General features: G+C 44.5%; 1 protein-coding gene across 2 annotated transcripts in view; it reads right to left on the reverse strand.

Moving 5' to 3' along the window:
* Positions 1-24,686, reverse strand: part of PAK5 (p21 (RAC1) activated kinase 5) — an 82,967-nt gene extending 58,281 nt beyond the window's left edge. Inside the window, exons 1-2 of one of the 2 annotated variants that reach the window (XM_033053651.2) lie at positions 24,580-24,666; positions 23,057-23,118 (exon numbers count right to left, since the gene is read on the reverse strand). The gene's annotated coding sequence lies outside the window, so the exon portion shown is untranslated. Of the gene's footprint in view, positions 1-23,056; positions 23,119-24,579 lie in introns of both variants that reach the window. The other variant, XM_033053652.2, reaches the window with a different exon arrangement.
* Positions 24,687-25,938: the final 1,252 nt, after the last annotated feature.

Here is a 25,938-nt window from a genome sequence, read left to right on the forward strand (position 1 = left end):
CCACGGGTTCAAAAGTTCTCCAAGGGAGGGATAAGGATATAAACAGAGTGTGAGTACTTAAGCCTCCTTAGGAAGTCAGGCTAAAAAGAGATCTGACTTTCTAAAGTGCCATGATACAGTCTGGTAAGATGGTTTCAAGCCATGGGTACAGGGCAAGTAAGGGAATCACTACTTCTGTCTGAGCAGCAGTGAATGAACCCTTTGCACTGCATTACCTGCAGACAGCTTGCACAGGAGAACAAATATAACATCTGAAGATGTGGAGAAAGGTGTCAGGCTGGGCTGGGGATCTCCACAACTCTAAATCAAGCAGATTTAAACAGACTAGATCAAAAGGCTGAGGACAACTGGGTGAGGTTCAACAAGGCCAAGTGCCAAGTCCTGCAGCTGGATCACAACCACCCCATGTGGCACTATGGGCTGGGGAAGAATGGCTTAAGAGACCTGGGGGTGCTGCCTGACAGGCAGTAGGATATGAGCCCAGGTGGCCAAGAAGGCCAAAGGAATCTTGGCCTCTCAAAAACAGTGTGGCCAACAGGACTGAGAAGCGACTGTCCCCTTGTACTCAGTACTGGGAGATCACAATTTGAATGCTACATTCAGTTTTGGGTCGCTCATTCAAAATAGGACAATTGAGGTGCTGGAGTGAGTGCAGAGAAAGGAAACCCTAGAGAAGGGTGCAGAGAGTATGTCCTGTGATGAGGGGTCGAAGTAAGTGGGGCTGTTTAGTCTGGGGAAGAGGATGGTCAGGAGTGGGGAGGCTCACTGCTCTCTACAGCTGCCTGAACAGAGGTTGTAGTGAGATGGAGATCAGTCTCTGCTGCCATGTCTGAAGAGAAAGGATGAGAAGAAATGGCCTTAAATTGTGCCAGGGGAGATTCAGATTAGACATCAGAAAAAATACATGCCCTAGAACAGAGGTCAGGCATTGGAAGAATTTGCACAGAGATGTGGTAGAGTCTGCAGAAGTGTTCAAGAAGCGTCTGGATATGTCTGGTGGTGCTAGGTGGATGTTTGGACTAGCTGAGTGATCTCCAAGGTCTCTTGCAACCTTGATGATTCTGTGATTCTTTTAAGCCAGAAAACAGTGCAAAAAGCATTAAAAATTTTAAAGAGGCAATTCTGTAGCCAAGAAGTTCTTACGGAAGAAGGCTCCAACACCTTCAATATGTTGGGGATGCCGAAATTCCAGATTTCTGTGTTAAAGAGGAACGTGCTTTGTTACCCTGCCAGCATTATACATTCTTTCAGCATTGGAGACCTATTAATTCAGCAGCATCAGAGAGATTTTAAAACATAGAACAACACAGTCAAGCTCTGAGAAACCAATGTCCTGATGCACATTGTTTATTCCAGTCCCTGTACACATGGGCAGCAATGCCTTTTCCACCAGCCTTGGGATCAGGTGCACTGGGAGGGTTCCCTCTCTCCAACAGGACTGGGTGTTCTCAGCTTCAGCAAGGGCCCCTCTCCTCTTCCACACAGCACGGAGGGAAGGAGATGAGAGTCATGCAATTAAGTAAACAGATCTTGGTGGAGACCAAAGCTTTGGCCTGGGAGATGTGCCCCAAAGGTGGTGACTGATGAACCTTGGGTGGGTCTTCCTCAAAGCCTTCAATGCTTTCCTGGACAACTGAAACAGGCAACAAACTGTTTCTAAACAATATGGAAATTCCCAAATTTCCACTAGGAAGATGAAGACCACTGCAATATGTGATGGCATTACCCAGTCCCCACCTGTACTCGACCTCCATGTTGACTCCAGGATGCAGCACCACTGGTATCTCATCTCCCTCCTCCTTCTGTTCTTATTTTGTTCATAGAAACAGGTTTGCATTCCCTGGTGCTATTTTTGTACTGTGAGACCACTCCTTCCCACCCAGTTATTCACATAATCACAACCACCCCAAGATTATGCTAATGGTTTCAGTACCACATTTGAACACAGGAAAAAAAACTGGAAGCTGGGCACAGAGTGTTGTCTCTTCTCCCCAAATTAGAGAACAATTCTCTAAAATTACAATGTCTCCATCCCTGGTGTAATTAACACAGTGCAGTGAAAACCAGTTAACAGAAATGGTGTTAAAAAGATCTAATTTGTCTAAATAAGAGTCTGTTTGTGAACAAATTACATATTGCCCCTAGGATACAAGACAACACAGGGAAAGTTGATATAAAAGCATTTTCTGAAGACTTCAGATGTTACCAGCCTCAGTTCAGCCCCAGTGTCAGCTCCCAAGTGGAGACTGAGGATGGGTCTGTACATCCACAAATAACGTTGTACTTCATCTCCACCTGGATTTCTACCTGTCTCCCTTGCACTGCTATGGAAAGAGACCTTTCCTTGTGAAATATTGACAGAAACAATGCAAAAAGCTTGCTTTGGAGTTTTCCTCTGGGGAAAAAAAAAAACAAAACAAGCCAAGGTAAAAAAACAAACCAAACCAAAGATATTCATATGGGGAAAAGTCTGGTAGGTGCCAGGAAAAGTGACTGCTCTTATGGAATGCTGTGTGCCCACAGACTGCCAAGGAAGAGACGGCTAAGCAGCATTTTCAGAATTTCCCATTTTTGGGGAAAGCTGGATTCCAAGCCAAGTCCCTTTTTCTTGTAGGTGCATACTTAAAATGGGGTTAATACTTCCAGTGCCTCCCATTAAGGAAAGCATACGATCATCCCAATGGAATTGATATTTTATCAGCCAAGTCAGTGAAGCCATAATTATTGCAGCCCTCCTGGGCTGATAGCTCTCAGTCATTTATAGGGCAGCAAGGAGATAAAACCAGCATTTACACACATATATATAATCACTTTATTGCTCTATTAAATATTCATTTCCACAGGATTTACAGAATCCCTGTGCAGCAGCCACCACCCAGCTCCCACATGGACGCCGTGGGCTTCACCCAGCACTTAGCACTCCTCCTGCTTCTGCCTTCCTGAGCTTCCAAAAATACTTATTTTATTATTATCATCATCCTAATTTTCTTCTTTTACCTATACAGTGACTCCACTGGTTTTGGATTTCTTTATCCTGAGTATCAAAAAGCTTTAACACTATTCTGGCTGTTTCTCAGCTTGTGGTGCTCTTGGCCCCACCTTTTTTTGGCTGTTGCTTTTCCAAGACCTCTCAGGATCAGTGACAAATGCCTAAAGGCAAATTGCCACTCACTGTAATCACCACATTTGTGGTTTTATGGAGAATGCAGGGTATGGCCTCACATGTACATCAGCATGAAAACCCCTTCAATTTCTAGGATCCCACCAGATATCTTACCAGATGATATCTCGGAAATCATGTTTCCCCCCTAGATTGTTCCAATCCTCTTTTGTTTTTCATAGAACAAATACACACTTGCAGCTTTGGTCTAAATTAACTAAGTGGGATTTACACACAAGCTCGAGAACAAATACTGATTTACAGAACGTTGCTAAGCCAAACAGAGGGACATTATTCTCATTACAACAACAAGCTTCTCCAAAACATAGGAGTCAGAGCAACCTTCGCCCCAGCATTTTGCAGCAGCTGGCTTTACAGGGATAAATACAGCCTCGTGGGCAGTTCCATCTGCTGGCCCACCAGAAATGGCAACATTGGGAAAAAAAGCCCCATAAAAACTCCCTAAATCTATGTTTTACACATTCAGTTTCCCAGCTGGCTTCTAAGTCACTCAGCCTCCAAGATTTATGTGAAACAGTACTTAAAAATACTTTTTTACCCTTAGCTGGAAGGGGAGAGGGGACAAGACAGCAAAAGAAAGAGCATCTGCTCTGAGACTATTGAAAAGCTCAAAGTTTATTGCAAAGGGCTTTAAAGAAATCAGAATATCCTGACAGCCCGAGAACAGTATTTTGTACCAGAAGTCTCCTTCTCTGAATCCAGGCACTGGACATGCAGCAACTCAACACAAATGCCTGAGACCCTGGTTAGGAGGTGGCTCCAGATGAACTCAAGCAATATCTCCAACCTGGTTTTGCATTACTGACTGACAAAGCCCATGAGAACACCAATCTCAGACTTTCACAGGCCCCATGGGACTGAAGCACGCCACAGCCTTTACATATGACATCCTCTGATGCACAATAAGCCCTTTTTTCCCCCTTCCCAAAACAAGGAAAATACCCAGAAATGAGGTTTTGAAGGAAAGGAGTGATGTTTCTGGGATGTACGGAAATTGAAACAAAACCAACCACAAACCCCCCACATACATGTCTGGGTTCCCTGGAAAAATCACTTTTGATTTCAACAGTTTTGGGGCAAGGTGCAGCTTGTGCAAACAAAACTTTCTGCAAACAGGCTAAAAACAGTGGTTAAGGGTGGATGTTGCTGAGCTCTGCCCTCTGTGGTTGCAGCTTGGCAGCAAAGCATGAAAATATGCACATTAAAGGCCCCAAATATTAAGATAAGCAAATACTTATTTGCCACAACTCTGAAGTTACTGCCAAAACTGAAGATGGTTCTGCTGAAAGCATGAAATCCCTCTACAGACCCTGGAACAACTCAGGTTATTGAGTTTTCTATAGCTGCTGCCCTATTCCTATGAAAGCATAAATTCTCCCTTAATTGAATTTGACAATTGAAAAGTAAAGAGATTTAAAATAACAAATGGTTCCCCAGCTCTCCCTGCAGCAAGGTTAGAGACACTTAATTGAACTTTAGCTTAGCTGCCAAACCAGAAAACCAACAAATAAGAAAGCACAGGGAATACCTGTGTTTATTAAGTTTGTAACTCAACTTTCTCCAGGAACAGCTCTGCACTGTCAAATGTTTTCCTCTTTTAATTGCCAAAAAAGCAATGAAAACACAAAACTATTTGGCACTACAAGGATTGTGGAGGTACCTACGGAGCTGGCCACAGCAGGCAGCAACAAAATGCCTCTGTAAAAATATCCAAGAGACGAGCATAAACTCCCTATGTGATGGGGGATATTCCACTTGGGCCATGTCCCTATAAACTGGAAGTGCAACACTTGGAAGCCAGGAGGCAACTTCACCCCCACATGTCACAGCTGATGGGATGGATCCTGGAACAGCTTCAGGGTCAACCTTGGCATAACTATGTTAAGAACTGAAAAGGATGCAGTAAAAATTACTGATGGGAGAAAAATGTCTTTTAATGAGAAATGTGGAGCTCAATCTGTTCAGCTTGTCTGAGAGGTAACTTGATTATAGTGTAAAACCCCTTCACAAAAGAAAACACAGCGCCAGAAAAAGGCTTTGTTATCTCTGCAGTAACAAATAAAAGAAATCACTGGCTGGAAGCTGAAGACAGGGAAAAGCCAACAAGGAAAGTATTTTTATAGCATGAATCATTAAACTCTCAAACAAGCTATGAAATAGAGCAGAAAACGCTTAAATTCCTGGCAGTGCCATGTGAAGCCTGGATCTCTTCCTGCAGAGGGAAGTGCAGTCAGACACAGCGTGCCCTGTGCTGAGAGGAGCAGGTGGAAACAGAGCAGCTCATGGAACACCAGGGTGAGGACAAGGATGACTCAACAGTCCCTTCTGGCTTGACTTTTTGAATCACCAGAAAATGGTGGAATTGGTTGGTGGAATGACCAACCCAGCATCTCACGTGGACACGGAGCAGCACTTACGGATTGCAACTTGCTCAGCCACAAATGGAATAATTCTTCCTTTTGAAAGCCAGTTTTCTGAGACATTTGGAAATATGGGTATCACTATGATGTTCTGGTTTTATATGAGGCTTTCAATGCAGCTGAAATTATAAGAGATAATAAAGCCGAGTATGCAGGCTCAGGTACCCTCACAACCTCTCCTCACACTGTTGGCTCAGTCAGGCTTTTGTCAAGGCAATGGTTAAGGGCAGTTGATCACAGCAACTCCCGTTCTCTTTCCCCACTTGCAAAGTAATTGCTGAGGGATATTAAAACACATGAGGGGAAAAAAACATTTGTGCTGAATTTTTTCTCCTCTAAAATTCAGACGATTTTTCCCAGACAGCATCAAAAAGAGCATCTCTTAAGCTACTTATTAATGTTTAAACATGTTTATTTCAAGTGGTAGCAGTGCTCTTTGATAAGTAATGATCCAGGTAGAATAAAAATAGCTAACAAAGAAAAAAAAGATTGTTTGGCTGCTCTTCTGTCAAGCCATTCTCACAAGTCCAGCAATTAAAGGGCACTATATCCTTGCTGGAAAAGCTCAGCTAAGCACAAGAAATGACAGTTTTGAGTTAAGAAACCCTTGGAGCTCCGTCCTCCCCCTGGCCTTGGCACACCTATTGCTTGGTAATTTGGGCAGCAGGTTTGCAACCAACGCCTGGTTGAGAAGGAATAATGATCCAATGAGCCTTTCTTGGCAACAGCAGGGCCACACTTTGTGCTCAGCTCCAGCACTGCAGCACCAGGATCTATGTTTAGAGACTCCCTTTAAGAGCTCATTTTGCAAAATACTTGCTAATTATCAGCAACTAACCAGTGATTAAATAATCATGTAGTTTCATCTCAGATCCAAGACAGCTTCCTTTGCCTGGTCTCTGAATTAAAGGGAGGTATTTTCCTATGCTGGGCAGCAACTTTACGGGACCAAGAAACCACATCAGTCACTCTGAGCTCTCGCAATGCACTCAAATCTATTTCTATCTTCCCTCAGCAAGTCTCAGCTCTAAAAGGTAGGTGGCTATCAGGTCGCAGTAAAACAGTTTACCCAGTGTAGTTCATCCAAATTTTATGACAGATGCAAAGCGCTTTGTGGAGGTGGCTTACAGCTATGGATGCTTGTACTGAACTCCTGCAATGTTTGCAATGATTCAAAATGATTTAATGACACATCTGCTTCAGGTTTATGCTTTTCTGAGCAGCAGGATATTGGAGAAGCGAGTGTATCACATTCCTCTTGCACTCAGAGTCCCACTTCACAATTTCTCTGCCAAGGGCAGATTCTGCCCTAGAGAGGCAGGGGAGAGAGGGAGGGAGAGAGGGAGGGAGGGAAGGAGGGAAGCTCTCCAACCCACCCACTGGCCCAGCACAACGGGTTTTGTGGGAGCTCCAGGAACTCAAACAGCATGGACTGCTGATGACAACAAGTAAGGAGGCAAATATATATTAATATATTACAGTGGGGATTTCTGGAGAGCCCTAGAGCAACCAGACCAACCTGAACTGAATTTCAACAGAAGCTGGAAGTGCCCCTAAAGAAAGATCCTGCTGGTTCTGACAGCATCCCACTGGTTCCCTTCAAACTCTGAAACAGGGACCTTACCCCTCTCCCAGCAAAGACCAGGACTCCAGCAGTAAATGGTTTAGGAACAGAGTTGTGTGAAGATTTTGTCTGTAGCCGCTGACTCCAGTACCAAGTGATGCAGGGAGGTTTTGTGGAGCACCTTGTCTTCTCCCTGGCTATAAAGGGAAGCCATGTCTTGATACAGCCCCTCTGACACATTTAAACTTGGTGCCCAAAGTAGGCAGTGTTAGTCCTGTCTAACTATTGCAGACGCTTGTGCTTTGCCTAAGGCTGATTTAAGCCCACTAAAGCCCTCAAACAAGGCTTGAAATACCATTGCTGCAGCACACGGATTAATGCTGGTCCTTCTGCAGAGGGGTGAATGTCATTTGCAGAACTGTGCTAATTCCTGATTTGAATTTAGATGATGTTTTTAAATAAGAAACAAGCTCAGAACATCCGCTGGGAATCTGTGACTTGGATAAACCTTAATAAGTCACTAAATACAAGTTACTATTGGAAAAGTGCTCAGTGCTGGCTGTATAAAATTAATAATAATAGCAACAATAATAAAGGGAGATAGGAAGATCACTTCTAGAGAATAATGGTTTCAGACTGAGGATTATGGGCACAGCTGATGTATTCAGAATGGTAAAACAGTGTTAATGAGCACACTCAATCCACAAAATAATTCCCTTTCTTCAGGGGAAGAGGAACAGGAAAGGAGGAGGTTCTATCTGGAGATACGAGAGGGCAGTCCCTGGGGCAGACTGAATCAGGACAACAAGGGTAATGAGACAGCAAAATCCTGCTGCTGCTTCAGCCAAACTCTGAGTGCTGATACTTGGTGTCATGTGCCCTCATCAATTCCTCCTGCAGCCCATGGGCGGTAACAGAGCTCAGGAAACTCCAGATTCGCCAGAATTTTGGCAATTCTAGCTTACCAGCTTCTTCAGACTAAGCCATTCTGCAGGATGATTCTGCAGCCCCAAAAGAGTGGTAACTGGAGCAGTAACTACAACAATTCCCATCAGTGATGAGCAGTAACAGGAGCATCCTGCTCACAGCTCCTGGATGCTCCTCAGTAGCATCCTCAGACCATGGGACTTTTTCACAGGTCCTAGGCTGTGCTGGCTTATTTTTTTTTGAATGGAGGCAGCACTAAATATTTATGCTGGAGGAAAAAGAGAAACAAGCTGATTTCATACCATCTTATATTGATTTATCTATTCCAAAATAACATGGAACCTTCACTTTCATACTTTTCCTTGCACTGAGATGATGAATCTCCAGCAGATCTACCTAAACCAGTGCTGTGTTAAAAGAAAAGACAGTTCTACTTTTATCTAGAATATGGTGGTGGGAAAATCTCCAAAGAGCGCAAAGGAAGTTTGGAATCTTAAACTGGATTAGCACCCAGCCCACATCTTGACATCGCTCAAAGCACAAGGACAGCTTTCCAGAGAGAGAAAGCAGCAGCTGCACCAAAGAATTAGATTTAAAATACATTTACTTTCAAAGTGGGTGAAAAATGTCTCTTAACTCCTGATCTTTTATACTGAGGACTTGAGTAAAATGAATGTTCTTTTCTTTTAAAAAGTCATGCAATTCAATGTGATCCTTCCCAGCAGGCTGCATCTGTTTTAAATGTTTGCATTCAAAATGTGAAACCACTCCCTCCTCCCCCTTAATTTTATCTAGAATAATGAACACTCCATTTGCTTAAATATATTCTGAATAGATGAGCATCAGAAAACCACAATGTTAATCTGGGACAGTCTTCTGCATCCTTTGAGAAACACCACATTTGGGAAATGCCATGGAGGGACTTGGTAGCTACAGTTGGCCTAAGCAATAGCAGTATAAGGAGGCAGAGGAGCCTGCAGGCAGAATTTAGAGCTGATGTGTGAATTGGGCTGTTTTCCATGTTTCTTGCTCATCCACCACAGTAAAATCCTCTGAAATGCTCAAAACACAGATGAGTGAAGAGGTTCACAGAAAAAGGGACTCAAGCAGATTCCTGGAACAGATCAAGCCTTGCCAAGGAAGGGCAGCATTCCCTAAGGAAACTGGGGCCAAGTGTCTGTCTTGGAAAATGCAAATTAATACAGGGAAGTGTTAGGAGCAGGAAAGAAGGAAAATCAGAAAGCATATCTCAGGGCAGTGTTACTTCTGGGGGTGGAAGCTGCAAAATTCTGCAATTTCAAAGATAAGAATTTAGCAAGATTTATAAAAAGAGACAGTCCTTGGCAAATCTGAAGAGGGGTATATGAAAATAGTACAGCAGACAAAGGTGAACAGATGTATATTTTTGGATAAACGGTAGACCACTCAAAACCCCAGTGATGATCAGGAATGCTGAAAAGTAGCTCATTGCTACAACTGGCTACAGATGAAGAGCTACCACACAACTTTTTAGGGAAAAGATTATCAGCACTGTGATCATCCAGAAACACAGAGCAGAGCCAGAGCTGGCTGTCAAAGACAACTCAGACCTAGAGAGGTAAGTGAGCTAATGGTACCAGCATAACCCCAGTGAGTTGCAATGTCATTCCCAATTCCAGGCAGCACGGCAGGGATGTGTCAGCTCAGTCGGCGGAGCAGTGGCGCCAATCCATCGCCAGCTCCTCTGCCCTTCCTGCACAGGCAGCAGGGACAGAAAACCCCAGTGACTCCCAGTGACTGGGCAATCATCTTGATGCCTGTGGCTGTAGTGGCTGAACTTTCTGACATTGCTGCTCAGACAAAATTGCTTTTAAAACATTAATTTAAATTCACTGCTGAGAAACAGAAAGCAGGGACAGCAATGTTCACTTTGCAAACACAACAATGCTTCAAATAACTTGGAGATCAGGAAAGCAGTCTTGAAAGCCTCATGAATAGTTCCCTATAAACATCAACCCTATGTTCTGTAATAGTTAGGTTGAAAATATAAAATTAGGAAATGTTATGAGATGGAAAGGGGCAACAAAACCAGCAAATAACTAGATGATTCAGACACGCTGAAGAACCAACTCTGCAGAGGGTCAGGCTCTGGCTGTGCCTCCCTGGGGCTTTGCTTGTTTAGCTGTACCAGCAATTTTTCTATTGACCAGGTGGCTGATCCTTGTACATAACTGTAATGCTTGTACAGAGAGTAATAACAGGCAAGTATTCCAAAGAGAATGAAATATGGATGAACACAGTGCCATCAGGCAATGCACAGAATAACAGAGCAGGGCACTCCCAAGCAGGGGTGCAGATGTCACAGACAGGGGTGCAGGTGTGGGAAGACAGGAGAGGGGGCACAGGATGGTCCTGGGCACTCCCAAAAATGTCTCACCAACAGCCACAGAAATGCAGACGTTGAAAGAACCAGTTTAGGGCTAACAGAATTAGGAGCAATTATTTAAGACACTCCACTCACAGCAAAGACAACTGCAAATGTGCAGATACTGACTTTAAGAAAGAATATGTAAAAGCATGCTGGAAAGCATAAACATATTTATTATGTTTAAGTGGATCCTAGAGCAGAGTTAAGGAAACCACCAATCTCCCCCTCCTGCTTCTACCCGCAGGAAAAATAAAAGCCACCCACAGCATCATACTCCTCCTGAAGGCAGCACAGGACAATGATGACTCACTGACTTTTCTTCTGTAGATGTTTTTAATATTAAGAGCAATCAGGAATTAGAAATGCTTAATTGCAGAAGAGGCATTTTTGAATTTATAAAAGGGTCAGGCTAAAGAGAAGAGAAAGGCACAGGTATTAGGATTTCAGGTGTTTGACAACAACTTAATAATAAGAATTTGTCTGCAAGCAGGAATTTTTATTTTCCTTTTCTTTTTCTATAATAAGTAGAGGAAGGCTCACAATAACCACTTCAAGTGCATCACTGAACTAGTTAGTGACTTACAAAACATTTAGATTCCTCTACAACCTCAGAAGATCTCGAGGGTGATGGCCAGAGCAGCAGAAGAGCAGCAAGTCTGGAGAGTTCCTTATTTTTATTCCTTGCACTTTGCTTTCATTGGTCACAAGGAAAAAAAAAATTGCACTGAGTGCAAGAAGAAATACAGAAATAAAAGAGAAAAGGATTTCTTAACCCCCAAACCATGACTGACTACACAGGGAGCCATCAGGGACAAGAGGCAGACTGCCAATGTGCCAAGGATGAAGTTCTCTTTCAGGAGGGTATTTGCAATAGCACTCAAGGACTGAGGCTGGGAGATTAGCTGGCGATTTTATGTAAGAAAGATTGCTTGAATAATCAGTTTTTCTGCCATGTCTTTTCATTTGTTAGTGTGGAGCATAATTGCTTCTTGTAAAGCTGAATGACTTTAAATTAGATGGAAAGATGGCCATTGCAAAGATAATTTTGAACATTCCCTTTCAAAGTTGTAGGTTTAAAAATATGAGTTGAAATGCAACAGAATAATTAATCTGACAGCAGTCACTCATTTGTCCCCTTTTTTTGTTTCTTCCTTGCTACATGTTTTTAAGTTACCCCAGTATGTTTATCCATAGTAAATAAATAGCAGGAAAATAAATATATTAATCTAATCAACCCCCCTACCAGAGCTGAAAGCCTCCAGTACAGTCTAAACCAGTGATTAAGTCCAGATTACATTAAAACAAATTCGCCATGTCACTCCTAATACTTCCACTTGGCAATGACCCAAATATTTTTGTTTGTTTTGATCCTCTCTCCAAACACAGACCAATGTCACACTCACCCTGGCTGCAGGGGCCTCTGTGCTCACAGGTTGCAGCAGGACCAGGGCAGGTTGTCTGGGGTTTTGTCCAGCTGTGGCTTCAGAACCTCCAAGGGGAGGATCTGTTTTTCATCCACCTACAAACTTTCTACATGTAAGTGCTGCTCATAACACTTCTCAAAGTCATGGTTTGATGACTACAGCAATCAAAATGACTTTCCAAAATTCGTTGCTCTCCCTGTTTCTTCTCTCCCTACCAAAGGGCTTCCCATCTTCTGGAAAGCACCCACCACCCTGACTGCAGGAGTTTTGCAGTTAGGATTTACACACCAGGGTACTCAGAAGTGCTTTTTATCTGGAAATGCAAAGCCACTCTCATTTTAGCAGAAGCCCTGCAGAGCCCGAGGGGTGAGCCCTGCCAGCTGGGAACAGGGAGAAAGCTGCCGCAAAAAGGATGGAGGAAGAAAAGAGAAGAGACTCCTGTGTGCCACCTTTGATCACCAAACAACTTCTGGCCACTTGAAAACTTTAGGAGGGTTCAGGGTCATTTCTTCTTACCCCAGTGTGCTCTGCTTTCAGCCTGCAGATGAAGAGCTCTGCTGAGGATGGTGATGCATCAGGGAGAGATTTTAGTAACTGGGGCGGAGGAGAAGAAGCAGCAAGTGGTGAGAGGGGGAGGAAAAGGAGCCTATATAAAGCTGTAAAATTCAAAAACATTAGAAGAGAGAGATGTAAGAGGGAGAGAGCAAAGAGAGAAATGTAAGAGGGAGAGAGCAAAGTTTGGGAAATTTTGGAACTGCCAGGTACATTACAGAAGTGAACTGAGACCCAGCCAGACATTGAATCAACACTCATCCCATGGATCAAACCCAAAACCATCCAAGATGTGTCCATCCCATCACCTTTATCAAATGTATGAGGGAATTTTCAGGCCCCCATGGCACAATCCAGTAGTCTACTAAGGTCTGAAATTCAAGAAAAATGTTTGGAGAACTGGGGTCAATACTGAATTACAAGATAATGCACTGTGTGTCTCCAGCAAAGTACCAGGCTCTACCACAACTTCTGCTTTTCAAACTGCACAAAAAGAACTAAAACATCATCCCATTTTCCAACATGGCTTTCAGAAACATAAAACTGGGCAGAGACTTAACTGTGAGAGCTGATAGATCCAGGAGCCCTTCCTGTAAGAACACTCCATGGTTCTGGGGACTCCTGCCTTGCTCAGCCAAGGCACTCCCAGTTTGCACCAGCAGGTACTTGTGGTGGGTTCAGACATAATAAATGCAGAAATAACTGCTACTCAGTCATGTGTATGAAATAGTACACATAATTAGAGCTGCCTGTATATGCAAAGGCTCAAAATTAAAAGTCAGCAACTTCTAGTGCTACTTTGTGATTTTGGCAGGTTTCACTTTCCCACTTGGCATCCTTACAACATCTTTGGTAAAACTAAGATAACAGTCTTGATCATCGAGCGCTTGTTTTTTGTAAACACTCATGTGCATACATCAGATAAATAATCCAATAGCTGCTGAACATTTAATCTCTCCATGGCTGTGCAGAAGATGTACCCAAGTCCTGCAGGGCCCTCAGTCCCTGCATCCCACTCACCCCAGAGCCTGCTACATGCTGGCTCATCGATCGTGCTAGCTGCTTGTTTTCTCAGCCACTCACATACAGTTTGCTTCCAAGGCTGGTTTTTACTGGCACACATCCCCAAAATGTCTTCCCAAACACATACACTACTGCTAGGAAAGCCATCGTGACAGATAACAGTGCTCATGCCAAGTACAAATCATCTTTAACTCTTAAGTTTGCTTTCTGCCATTCTGAAACACAACTAAACACAGGTTTCCAATGTCTGCCTTTGAAAGGAAAGGCGTGGGGGGAATCTCTCCTGCATGCATTAAGGCACAAATATACACATCTGTTTAAATAAATTTGACTACTTATGCTAAGCTAGACAGGTTCCTCCTTTGATGGGTCATCCTCTCACTTGTCCCACAGTCAAATCTTTTGGCTGTCCCAAAGTCAAATCTACATTAGCTTTCTGTTTTCACTGTCAGCATCCTGCAGCAAATTCTCCCAGAAGCTATGCCACCCATCCCAAACTTCAATCCAATTTTGGTCAGTCCAGGCACAACAATTTGCACATAATTTCCAAAGAATCCCCTTGTCTGGAGCAGTAGAGCACTAATGGGAATCAATACTCAACAACTCTTCAGGAAAAGTACAAGGTACTTTGAACTCTTCATTAACCCAAAAGAATCACAGCTCAAATCCCCTCCTCCCAGGCTCCCCCACCAAGGGATCTGCTCACCATCATACACCAAAGACCTGCTGCTCACTTGCAAATTCAGAGCTACCAACCTCTACAGGAAGCTGACCTGAACCAGAGTCTCCCCAGAATAAGAGATGAAGAGCAATTTTAAAACACATGTGATTACAAATGCAGTAAAAGCTAAATTCCCATTTCCATGTGAAACACCCATTTCACTGAAAATAACTGAGGAAAAAAGGCATGGCCTTGACATGGCCTCACTACAGACAGTAGCAAAGATTTACTAGCAAAGGACAGTAGTGAAGTCTTCTCCTTCTAAATTTTTATTGCTCTTACATAATATGCTATCATGCATTTACTAGCACGCTGTGAAGCACTGTCATAAATATTTAACAGCGATGACAAAGTAAGAAAGGTGTTGGTGCCTCCTGGGTTTCTGGTTTTTGCTGCTCGCTCCCTCAGGCCCACAGTGAAGGAAGAAGTGATGTGCAGAAAATAAAAGTGCTACATGTGAACCAAACCAGCTGCATGTACCTGGTGTCCAGTAAAGCAAAAGGGACTTCAGCTTGTTACTAAAAGGTCTTTCTACACCATGGCTTCTTGTGTCACGATGGCCAAGCTTGTCACCAGCGAGGCTCCCCTCCCCACATGCTGCCTGGCTGCATTAGTTATTACATTTGATAGCTTTATAGCATTATTTGAAGCTTGCTATTTACCCAGTTACACAAGGCCCAGAGGCTTAGAGCCTGCTCTCTGCCTGGGCTGCAAATCTCTGCAACTACCTCCAAAATAGCCCAGATTTTATGACCCATTAGGCTTAATGATAAATCCTTGGATTTATGTTCTGGGCTAGTGAGCGATGAGAGATCAAGGGCTAAGCTTTGATTTATCTGTGGGCCAAGGGAGATGGTTATTTCCATAATTTTATTTTTATCATTATTTGCTGTAATGACTGCAAGGTTTTGCTATGACATCATGGCAATTTTTACTGTTATCTACATCAAAATAAATACTGTACTTGGTCCTTTCACAGTACTAGCACTTGTATTTCCTCTCCCAGCAGCATGGGAACACTGCTGGAGCAGTTTTTCATCCCCTGCCCAGTCTGAGTAGCAAAACCTGCTACAGATACCAAGTCCAGAAACACCTGGTGCATGAAAGGCAATGGTTTTCAACTTGCAAATACTGCTGGAGGTGGGGCAATAGCCTGGGAATGAAGACTGCTCTGCTTTGAACCAGTTTTGTACATTTGTGGTGCTTTACATGCAATGCCAGTGGTGACTAGAGGTGAGATAAATTTTGCTTCATAGTGCTTTAAATCCAGAATCACGAAAGAGCAGCCAATACTTTAGAGAGATGTTACTCTCAGCAGGTCCAGTATCTGCACTGATTATAAATCTCCTGTTTTAACAGTTTCTCTGAAAACCCCAGGCCTTTGGAACCTGGGGAGTACAAGAAAACCTCCAATTTTCTCTCCAAATCTACTTTAAAAGAAATAAAGAGAAAATTAAATGCCCTTGTTATAGGCAAAAGTCTTGAGAAATGCCCTATAAGGAGCACAAATGTTCACTGCAACTCAAGAGTTTCACACTTGCCTGGCTTTAATAGGCTCATCACAAAGGTAGGCACAACACTTTTTACAGCTGGTTACTGGTTTCGGCAAGGACAGTGGGTGCATCATGGAATGACAGGGCAAGAAACTGTTAAAAGGTTAAGGAATACCATGATAATTCAAAACTAATCACTCCTCCAAGTCATTTTCTTCAAAGATTATTACATCCATTTGACCATGCTGAACAGGTACATGAGGACTACTTGAGTAATACAGAGAAAGGACAGAAAAAGTAAACATTAAAGGGCAAGATTTGAGCAGCTCAAATTTACAGAGCGAAACAGATGCCTCATAGAATAAAGGGAACTTGTCAGGGGAATGGAGCATTATCCAGTATCTGTCTTGATTGACAGCTTGACAGTCTTTCACCCATTTAAAAAAAAAGTCTTTAAAAAGTATTAGTTAGCAATTATCACCAATTTTCATATTAAGGAAATTTTCCATGGAAAAATAGCTGCAGTTTAGTTTCTAGCTGAATCAGGACAGTCAGATCAATACCATAGCAAAGAAAACAGGAAAGGAATAAAAATGGCAAAAGTTATGGAACAAAACCACATAAACCCCCTTTAATCCTCAGCTGAAGATCTCTCTTAAGAAGCAGCATCAGGTTGTTGTGAAAAAAAAATGCAATAACAACATACTGTAGACCAAGTCCTACCAGATGCTGAGAAAAAAGTCAAAATTCACCTTCTAACAGAAGTTTATAACAAATGTGAGCCGCAGAGGTTCCAGGTTTTTCCCATTACACACACAGTGCCAGGGATCCATTGCACTGACGAGGTCCAAATTCAGACTGGATTGCCCATGAAGAAAGAAGCCCTGCCTTTAACTTGAGTTCTTAAGAAGGTAACAGGGTGTCCTAACTGCACCTTCCAGTACCTGAAGGAAGCCTATAAAAAAGATGGAGACTATTTACAAGGGCATGGAGTGAGAACCTTCAAACTGAGTAGGTTTAGACTAACTGTTAGGAAGAAATTCTTCCCTGTGAGGGTGGTGGGGCACTGGCACAGGTTGCCCAGAGAAGCTGTGGATGCTCCATCCCTGGAGATATTAAAGACCAGGTTGGACGGGGCTCTGAGCAACCTGGGATAGTGGAAGGTGTTCCTGCCCACAGAAGGGGAATTGGAACAAGATGATCTTTAAGGTCCCTTCCAATCCAGCTCATTCTATGATTCATTATAGCAAACATTAGTCTTAGAAGGAAGCAGCCCTGCTGATGGGCAAGACATCCCATACTCCTCTCCCCAAAAAGAAAAAACATCCATTTACTGTTAGCCTGTTAGGAGACTATAAGTCACTTTTCAGCTAGCAACACTCTGAACCAGTTTAAATTATTTACTTCATGCCTTGTACCTCTTAAGTACTTGAAAAAGCCCTACATAGTCTCACTGTGAATACTGACAGTGCTAAGAGTTGGTCCTCAAAGAGACTGGGTAGAGAAAGCACAGATGTGGGATGGATGTTGCATTTTCAGTAGTTTCTGTACTATATCTGTAGTAACAAAAAATAAGAGACATGCTTGAGTCCTTCATAAAAGTCTCAGTAAAGGACTTTCTGTGCTCGCCGGAACCAAGACTTAACTCTCATCTCCATCCAAGTGAAGGCTTCTTCTTCTTCCTCACCCCTAGGAATAAATCCTCTGTGGCATTCAGGCACATGGTTTTGCACATGTTTCCCCAGGCAGTCTTTAGGGTATGGATTACACCATCTGCTTTAAACTGAGCCTTGTCATCAATACTCCATTTTGGCAGGAGAGTTACTGGCAGTAACCACTTTCCTTCACTGCCAACCCCTCCCTGACTTCCAGCAGGACAGGACTCTTTCCATCCAGTCACACGACTGTAATAACAGACATCCATACACAGGATTTTTCTTATTTGTTTGCATTTCTACTTCTCATCCTTCATTTACTGTCCTAAAAATGTCAGAACAGAGCGCAGAACTCAAAAGGCAATCACCACCTGCAAGAACTGTAGCAACACAAAACTATTTTGGCAGCCAGGCCTTTCTCAAAACATGCTGTATATCCCTCACGCTGGGAAGATGCAACACAGTCCCCAGCTTTTGGCTGTTTCATTTCAAGCTCCTGCATAAAAATGGGAGCACTCTTTGTATTTCCTAGGTTTCCTCAGAAGCCAATGGCTTAGGTTACAATCACTGCCTCAGCACTAGAGCACTTTCTATTATCACACTATAAAAATCAATCCCCAGTAATGCTGCTGCCCCAAACCCCGTGCCACATCCCATGACACCGATGGTGCCTCCCAACCAGCCACCCCCCTAACAGCATCATGTTCTACAAACTTCTTCTTTAACATTCCAGCCTCAGTTGCAGCTCAGCCATGGAATTCTCTGCCTTTTGATTATTTTTGCCTTGTGACAAAGCTTAAATAGGAAGAAGTTCTGTTCTTTGGAAAGGAGGAATTCAGTGTGTGCAACAGAGACAAATTCAGGTACCATTATTCTTTCCTGCATGCTTCAAAATCTGTGATAGAGGCACAGTTCAGGGCACATTTACTTTGTTCTCATCTCACTCTCAGGGAAACCTTCCTACTTCTTCAGCCTAGAAAATCACCCTTTGCTGTAAAACACAAAACCAAATATCCTCCAAATCCATGTGAGCTATGCCACAAATCTGTTGCCTTTGGGGTCTTTACATGCAAGTGAGAGACAAGTTTAATACACACAAACACAGCCTTCTGTGGCCTTGGCAGGATTTGGCTGAAAAAGCAAACAATTTAAATATTTTGACAGTTTACCTGTATTTCATGAAGTGTCTGATAACAACTCTTTGGAGCTATACCTCATTTCTATGTCCTTCAGTTGTATCTTAAGAGCCCTTCTGTTACTACTGTGCAAAAGCTGCATCAAAAATCTTTTAAGCTTATTTACATGGCCCAAACAAAAAAAAAATTACATTAAGAACTGTTTTCACAATCCTGTAAAGTATGAAAAGCCTCCTAGGATGGATCAAGCCTCTCCAGCTCAGAACTGGAGAGTTCTGCACCTTCGGAAAAAATTAAAACTAAACACCTAAGGTGCTTTTCAAAAGCAATTATCATAATCCCTGCTGTTACCCAGAGGGAAGCAGTGGCACGCAGAGGTTAAATAACTTCTTGGAGGTGGCTCAGTGAGCAGCACAGGGATTAGAGCCATGGTGCCTCCTGACTCCCAGCTCCAGGCTCAGCCCAGCACCTTAAATAGCTGCAGTGCAAGTCATTAGCTCAGTCCTCTGAGTATGCATCTAGCTTGGGGAATGGGAAAGCTGGAGTTTAACTCAGTAATACAAAACTTTCTATGGAGAACTCCCAGAAAGAAGTCTTAAATTTTAACAGCTCTAACCTGACCAACCTATGAAATGCTATGAAAAAGCACTGGGCAGATTCTACTGCCTCCAGTTTGGGACGAGTGAATTATTCACATGCAGCAGAGCGTGTCGTAATAAAAGGTTTATAGGAGCTATCACCAGGATCATTCTTGTGGCATTTATTCATTCCAGTTTCTGTTTGCTAGCATTTCTTTTGTCCTCCCTTTTGTCACCAGGATTTTCTCCAGCCTTCCCTCTGTGGAGTACCTTAACTTCTAAAAAAACATTTCTGCTAAGACAGCGGTTTAGCGACACGGCACATTTTTGTTTACATTGTTATTTTGCATTTTGGTGTACTTCTGCAGGGGTAGCTGACACATGTGGTTTTTCCCATCAGAGGTGACTGTCTATGTCTACTTCCACTATTCCCTTGCCTACAGCTGCAGTATCTTTTATTTCTTTAGTTGCCTCCAGTAGAGAACAATAAATCTAAAACACAGTCAAAAAAAGGACAGTCAGAAAAAGGAAAAAATCTCTAGTGCTATTTTTGGCATCTAAGTTCTTTGGCTTAACCTATTTTTGGAAGAGCATCTTTGTTCAGCAAAATCAGAACTCCTAGCCCTGTGACACCAGGGCAGCGTGTCCTGCTGCAGGCAGAGCCGTTTGCTGGCGGCAACCTCTAAGGGCAGAGCAAAGCCAGGAGAGCCCAGAAGGAAAATGATGGGAGACAGGACTTCAGTTCCACTCTGCATCACTTTGTGCCTCTGAGCAAGTCATGCTGCCCCTCTCCAGCATGCTCTGCTCACGCCAGCACATGGCATATGCATAAACAGGACGGGTCCACCCTGTCCCTGAGCTCCATAGCGTGAAAACAAGGCTTGCTACCAGCCTCCAACTCTTCCAGGACCTCAGTTTTGGTGGTTTGTGAAGCGTGAATATTAACTAGTATCTACAGCTTGTGTTTAAAAAAAAGCTTTGCTTAGGAGATAAGGAAGGTTGCAAAAGGGAGACAGCAACCCTGAAGAGCTAAACTTGATTCACGTATTTCTGCTTTGCTGGTTTGATTTCAAAAGATATTCAAGCTCTGTATCTGAAATAGTTATTACCTTTGTACTTCCGTGAAATGCACCTTCCAAAAGTGGCAGCATTCTCACATGGCCCAGAAAAGAAAAAAAGTTGGAAAAGATGCAAAATAGCTGACTTGGTATGTTGTGGCTGGCTCCGCGTGACGCAATGGGAGCACACACTTCTCACATCACTGCACTTACAGGCAGCACTCAGAAAGGGAAAATCTTTGAACCCTCTTAGGCACAAGACTTGGTTTAAAGCTGGAATTTTGTGCCAGGGCTTTTAACAGGCACAGCTGAACCACAAGAGAACTGAATACTGCGGCTGGTCTTAGACCAGGAGCCTTGGCCACAGTCCTGCCCTCTGATTTGTTTCTCTCCAGGAAAAAAAACAAAACCAGTAAAATTAACAATTCATTGCACAGAAAATACTTTGCTTTCTTTCTCACAGAGACAGACCTCCAAACGCAACATTGAGAGCTCCTGGGCTCAATGACACGCAGGCTGAAACACCCGCACTAACAGCCAAGTCCCCAGTGAATCTCTGTGGCCTAATGGATTAAAGGCTTAATTAGAGTTACCTGCACATTAAACACCACTGAAGTGCTCTGAAATTTGCTCTAAATGGGCGTGGGGGGAGTTGACTTCTGAATGGGCTCAGAACTAACTGGAGTTTTGTGCACAGCTATTAATGGTTTTTGAATCATTCCACTTCTCAACTTTTTCCCTGATAATAAAGCAAATGCAGCTGTGCATCAGACAGTGCTCTGGCACACCTCACCACCAATCACAGCTGCATTTAATGGAGGAGAAATTGTCATAAATATATCAAGCTTTGTATCTATAAAGAAGGAAGGTACCCTGTGAAGCTCCAACTGAGCAAGACACAAACCTGTATCAGACACTGGATAAGCTACAAGGAAAGATGCCGTCAAAACCAAAGCTCTACTGGTCATGCCATCCATTTTTTAAGCACATAGTTGTTTAAAATACATTTCTGGCTTCAAATTGCTATTGAGAGTAGAAAGACCCCGTGTTTAAGAGACTAGAATTAATGGTAAAAATAAAGAGTATAGCAGTAAGATGATAGAAAGTGCAGGCCCTACAGGTGTGAGGGTATCAACCACCTGAAGTCTCCATCATCACTCTTCTATGGTTTCACCTGGCTGCAATCACATACCATTCCATCCTGACAACAAAGGTTTTGCTGAGCTTTCACCAAAACCTGGGGAAACCTGGCCAAACCCTGCAGCAGATCCAAGAAGCAAACTCTGACTTCAGTAAGGAGCAAAGCAGACAGTCCCAAAAACGCCTGCAGGATGGCCAAACAGCACCCTGAGTCAGCAGTGCTAATGCCAGGAGTAGGATATCCCAAGGAGGTATTTAAAAGAGAGGTTTTGTTTGAGATTCATGATTCTAAACCCCTTCAGCTGTTGTACCTACACACACCTGTTGGCAGTTTCGGCACATGCCACACGCCAGACTTGTGTTTGTAGCTTTTGCAAAGTAAACCGGTAAAACCAGAGCCAGATTGTGTATTTGGACAAGTAGATGCCAAACACTTCAGATTCCTAACTGGAGCAGGTTCAAAGCAGGAAAAGGATTTAGGTGTCAAATGTGAGGGCGATCAGAGAGAAGAAGCAGAGATGCAGGCGCTCTTCTGCTCCATCTTTTCAGTTCTTTTTTCCATACATTCCTGAAGCAGCTGACACCTGTACCCCTGATAGATCTGTGCCAGCAGCACCTCTTGGGCTTCTGCTACACAAGCTGGAGCTCTGCTTGAACTCAGCTTTAACCCAAACTGTGTGCCCCAGCTGATGTCAATGAGAACAGTTTGTCTCCCCTATTTCAGTAGAAAATCTGGGCTCAGAAGTGACACCTATGAGGTAAAGCAAAAGTCAGACTTGTGATTAACTACCATGAGAAGTTTGTTCTCAGCTGACTGACAGCAGGAGTTGACACTGGGGAGCAAATTTCTTACCTAGCATCCTGCTTCCCAAACACTAGTTTTCAAAATAGGAGTTACCAAAATCTGTTACATTGGGAAATAATAATTGGGAAGTAAAACATTTTGCAGGAACTTCGCTTGTTACATGCTTCCATCTTAGAATCTGCCATTGAGATGCTAAGAACTGGCTGAAAGTCAAACACTGATTTGACTGTGACTATTCATGCTGGATGAAGATGTCCAGGGTAAAAAAAACCAAAAAACTAACCAAATCAGAAAAGCCACAGGGAAGCAAATAGAGGTGCCAAAACAATAAGGGAATCAACCAAGCGATGGGATTTACTAGGTCTGGCTCCAGAGGGGGTTGCCAGGGGAATTTGCTGATGACTCCTAACAGGGCTCTCCACAACAGGCCTGCCACGGTCTCTCTGTGGCATCATTCCCTGGTGTGGAATGACTCCTGAGCTGCCCAGTTAAGCACGGTTCAGCAGGCACTCCAGCTGAGGACACACACACACGCCATGACTGGTGAGCTCTCGCTTCCTCAGAGTGAGGCTAAAACATGACAGAGGTGAGTAACAATACCCAGAGCTCCTGCACAATGGGGAGGTGGGACTGTGGCAGACTGGGCTCAAATCATCTGATGAAAATTAGTATCAGCTAGAAATCACAGTCTCACCGGGATCCAAACCATTCAGAAAGATGTCTGAAGCAGGAGAAAGGAAAAAAGTTTAGCTTCAGCACACTTAACATGAGAGTGAGTCTTTCCCTTGATTAAAACAATGCTTTTACTCAATTTATCCCCAATTAATACATTTGATAATATAAATACACAATTCCACACTGAACAAAGACCCTTCATCAACCTAAAAGGACATACAGCCAAAACGTGACTAAGACACAGAAACAGGCAACAAGATGAACCACAACGACAACGAGAAACTCCCAAAGCTTTACCTGGCACAGCAGCAGCTCCGAAACCAGTGCCCTGCCCTGCGAGCCAGGTCCCTCATTGCCACCTGCAAACCAGGAGAGCAGCTGCTCACCATGGGGCAATCACACATTTGTAAGCCCCATGTAGCAGAAACAGCAAAGCACGGGCAGGAAAAAAATGAGCAACGCAAAGGGCCATTTTGTGAACCTGAGGAGCTTCTGCAGCTTCTCAGTGTCGCTCCTGGTGGGGCAGATGTCCAGGGAACCCCAGGAGTGGCACTACATGTCCCCCTCGGTGGATGAGCCACCCCCCAACAACTCCACATGACCAGAGGTCTGTGCCCCACTAGCAGCGATGCTCACAGCCACCAACAGTGGCTGTCACAGCGGGCAGGGCAGCACGGCTCCCAGCTGCAGCCCTGAGCAGTGCTATTGGAAGTTTCACGGTACAATAAAGGCAATAAATTTGGAGCAATGATTCCTTAAGTGCTGTCTGGGCAGCGCAGACCACCGAGATCTATCTCAACACAGGTATCAACTCATTTCCTTCATTTTGCAAATGCTAATGCATATAAAAAATTTTAAAATGAAAGGGAAAGGCTACTAGCAGAGGAGTGTCACTGCTGGCCCCTCTCAAGTTGGTGGGAATTTTATCCTTACTGGCAATGACAGTCCATTCAATCTAACACTGAAAATTTTGGGGAAAAAAATTCCATTGTTTCTTTATGTTAGCAGAGAGCTGGTAGATAACAAAGAGGAAGAAAGGCAGCCTGCATGCTGCTGGCGGATTGCTAAAAAATTCTCAAGGTCTGATCGATACCAGGAAAAAAACACCTCTTGGCCGGAGGCTGGAGCGTTATTCAAGCACGGCAGTCACTGTGCAGCTCATTTTCTTTAGCTACAGTGATCCGAGGCTCATGAACACTGAAAGAAGAGTGGAGTCAATTGCAGGCCTTTCTAACCCCTTACATGAAAAAAAAAAAAAAAGAAAAAAAAAAAAAAAGAGGGAGCAGAGGTATAGAGGCGCATGTAGGAGCATAGGATCATTTCCAGGAGCGGCTGTAGGGCTCTCTGCGTACCTGCTCCCTGGGGGAAACCCAAAAGCACATCATATTCACGGAAAGTTGGGAGCAACTTCGCGGGGGGGCGGGGGGGGGGCGCGCGCAGGATGATAAAAAGCAAAATGGCTTTTAAAAAAAAGAAAATAAAAGCTATTGTTATAAGAAACCCCGACAAGCTATCAAAGGCAAAACCACCTACGGCAACCCTTAGGAGAGGAAGCCGTGAGACCCCGGCTGCCCTGCGCCAGCCTCCCCTGGCAGCGCCCGCGCCTCTGCCCGCTCCGCACAGGTGCGGACGGGGATGCCCGGGCCGTGCCTTTGTCTGCGGGCACCGAACGCTGCCAGGACGCACAGACAGCCGGCCGGCCGGGCTCCAGGCAACGCCACGGCCCCGCAAGCTCCAGCATCCGCCCGGGCAGGGACTGAGGCAGCCGCCGCCCGCACCCCCCGGGCGGATCCCCGCGCCCCCGGCCCCGCCGTCCCTACCTCGGCCGCCGCCGTCACGCCGCCCCCAGCGCCATGTTCCGGCTACATCCGGGCCGCGGCTCCGGTCCGCTCGGCTCCGCACGGCGCTGCCGCAGGTGCCACCGCCCGCCTCCCGAGCCGAGCCGAGTCGAGCTGAGCGGAGCCGAGCTGAGCTGAGCCGGGGCGGGCGCAGCGCCGCCCCCGCGCCCCGCCCCGCCCGCGCCTGCCGCCCGCAGCGGCGGGGCCGGGCTGTGCCGGCGGGCGGCAGCTGTGCACCTGCCCGGCATCTGGCCCGGGCCTTTCTCTGTCCCACCGCCGCCCTTCGCACCACCCGTGTCCGCACCAGCCACGGCACCTGAGCACCCACAAGCCGTGCCCGCAGCAGCCAAGGCACCCGTGCACGCACCAACTTGGGCACCCACCCGTGCGGTCGTACATCACCCACCTATTCACCTCATGCACCTCTGCAACACCCAAACGCCCGTTCCTGCACCAGCCAAGGCACCTGCTCACCCTCCCAGTCATGCACCAGCCAATGCACCCATGCATGCACCCACCTGTGCACTCATACACCCATACATCAAGCCACCCGCACCCAATTCGTGCACCCCTCCACCAATACATCCCCCTGCCCACCACCCACCAATCCACACTCCTATCCACTTCCATTCGTCTACACCCCAATTTGCAACCCACATGCCCACGCACTTCCTTTTGCATTTGGACCTCAGTTATTACATATATACATACATACATACACACATATATATGTGTGTGTGTAATATATAAAAACAAATGTGCCAACATGCTTTGTTATCTGTGTGCTCTCCCCAGACAATGGCCAGGTGCTAAGGAACAAATCTGGTTAAGGCAAGTGATTGAAGGAAGCAATCAGAGCACGACAACAGACAAACCTCATCTATTCCATCTAATTTTGGTGTATTCCTGCTAGCTGCCTCTGAAAGCTGCTCTAAGCCTACATTTTTATGAAATGTTCTGTAAGAAAGATTAAGATTGACTTTAAAGAAGGTATGTATCTGTCCTTCCACATGCTAGGAATGGTAGGTGTGTGCCCATGGATGACCATAAACCATCCCTGTCAAGAAACAAGGAGCATGGACAGCAAAGTGCTTTTCAGAGTCTCCCCAGGAAGAAAAGACCCAAAGCTGACTTGATTGATACAGCCCTGCATGGGAGAGGAGTGATTTCATACTTAATGATGTTGAATTGCCCATCATTTCTAGTTTCTTTAATGCCCTGTTTGCATTAACATGTGCTCTGTGTGCCAGGAGCAGAGAGGATTCGATAGGAACAGCTTGAAGATAAAGATGCTTTGGGGCTGTATAGGGTAGATGTGCTGGGCCAGCCAGAGGGAGGTGC

Source organism: Catharus ustulatus, chromosome 3 (genome assembly GCF_009819885.2).
Source record: "Catharus ustulatus isolate bCatUst1 chromosome 3, bCatUst1.pri.v2, whole genome shotgun sequence".
Taxonomy (NCBI): Eukaryota; Metazoa; Chordata; class Aves; order Passeriformes; family Turdidae; genus Catharus; species Catharus ustulatus.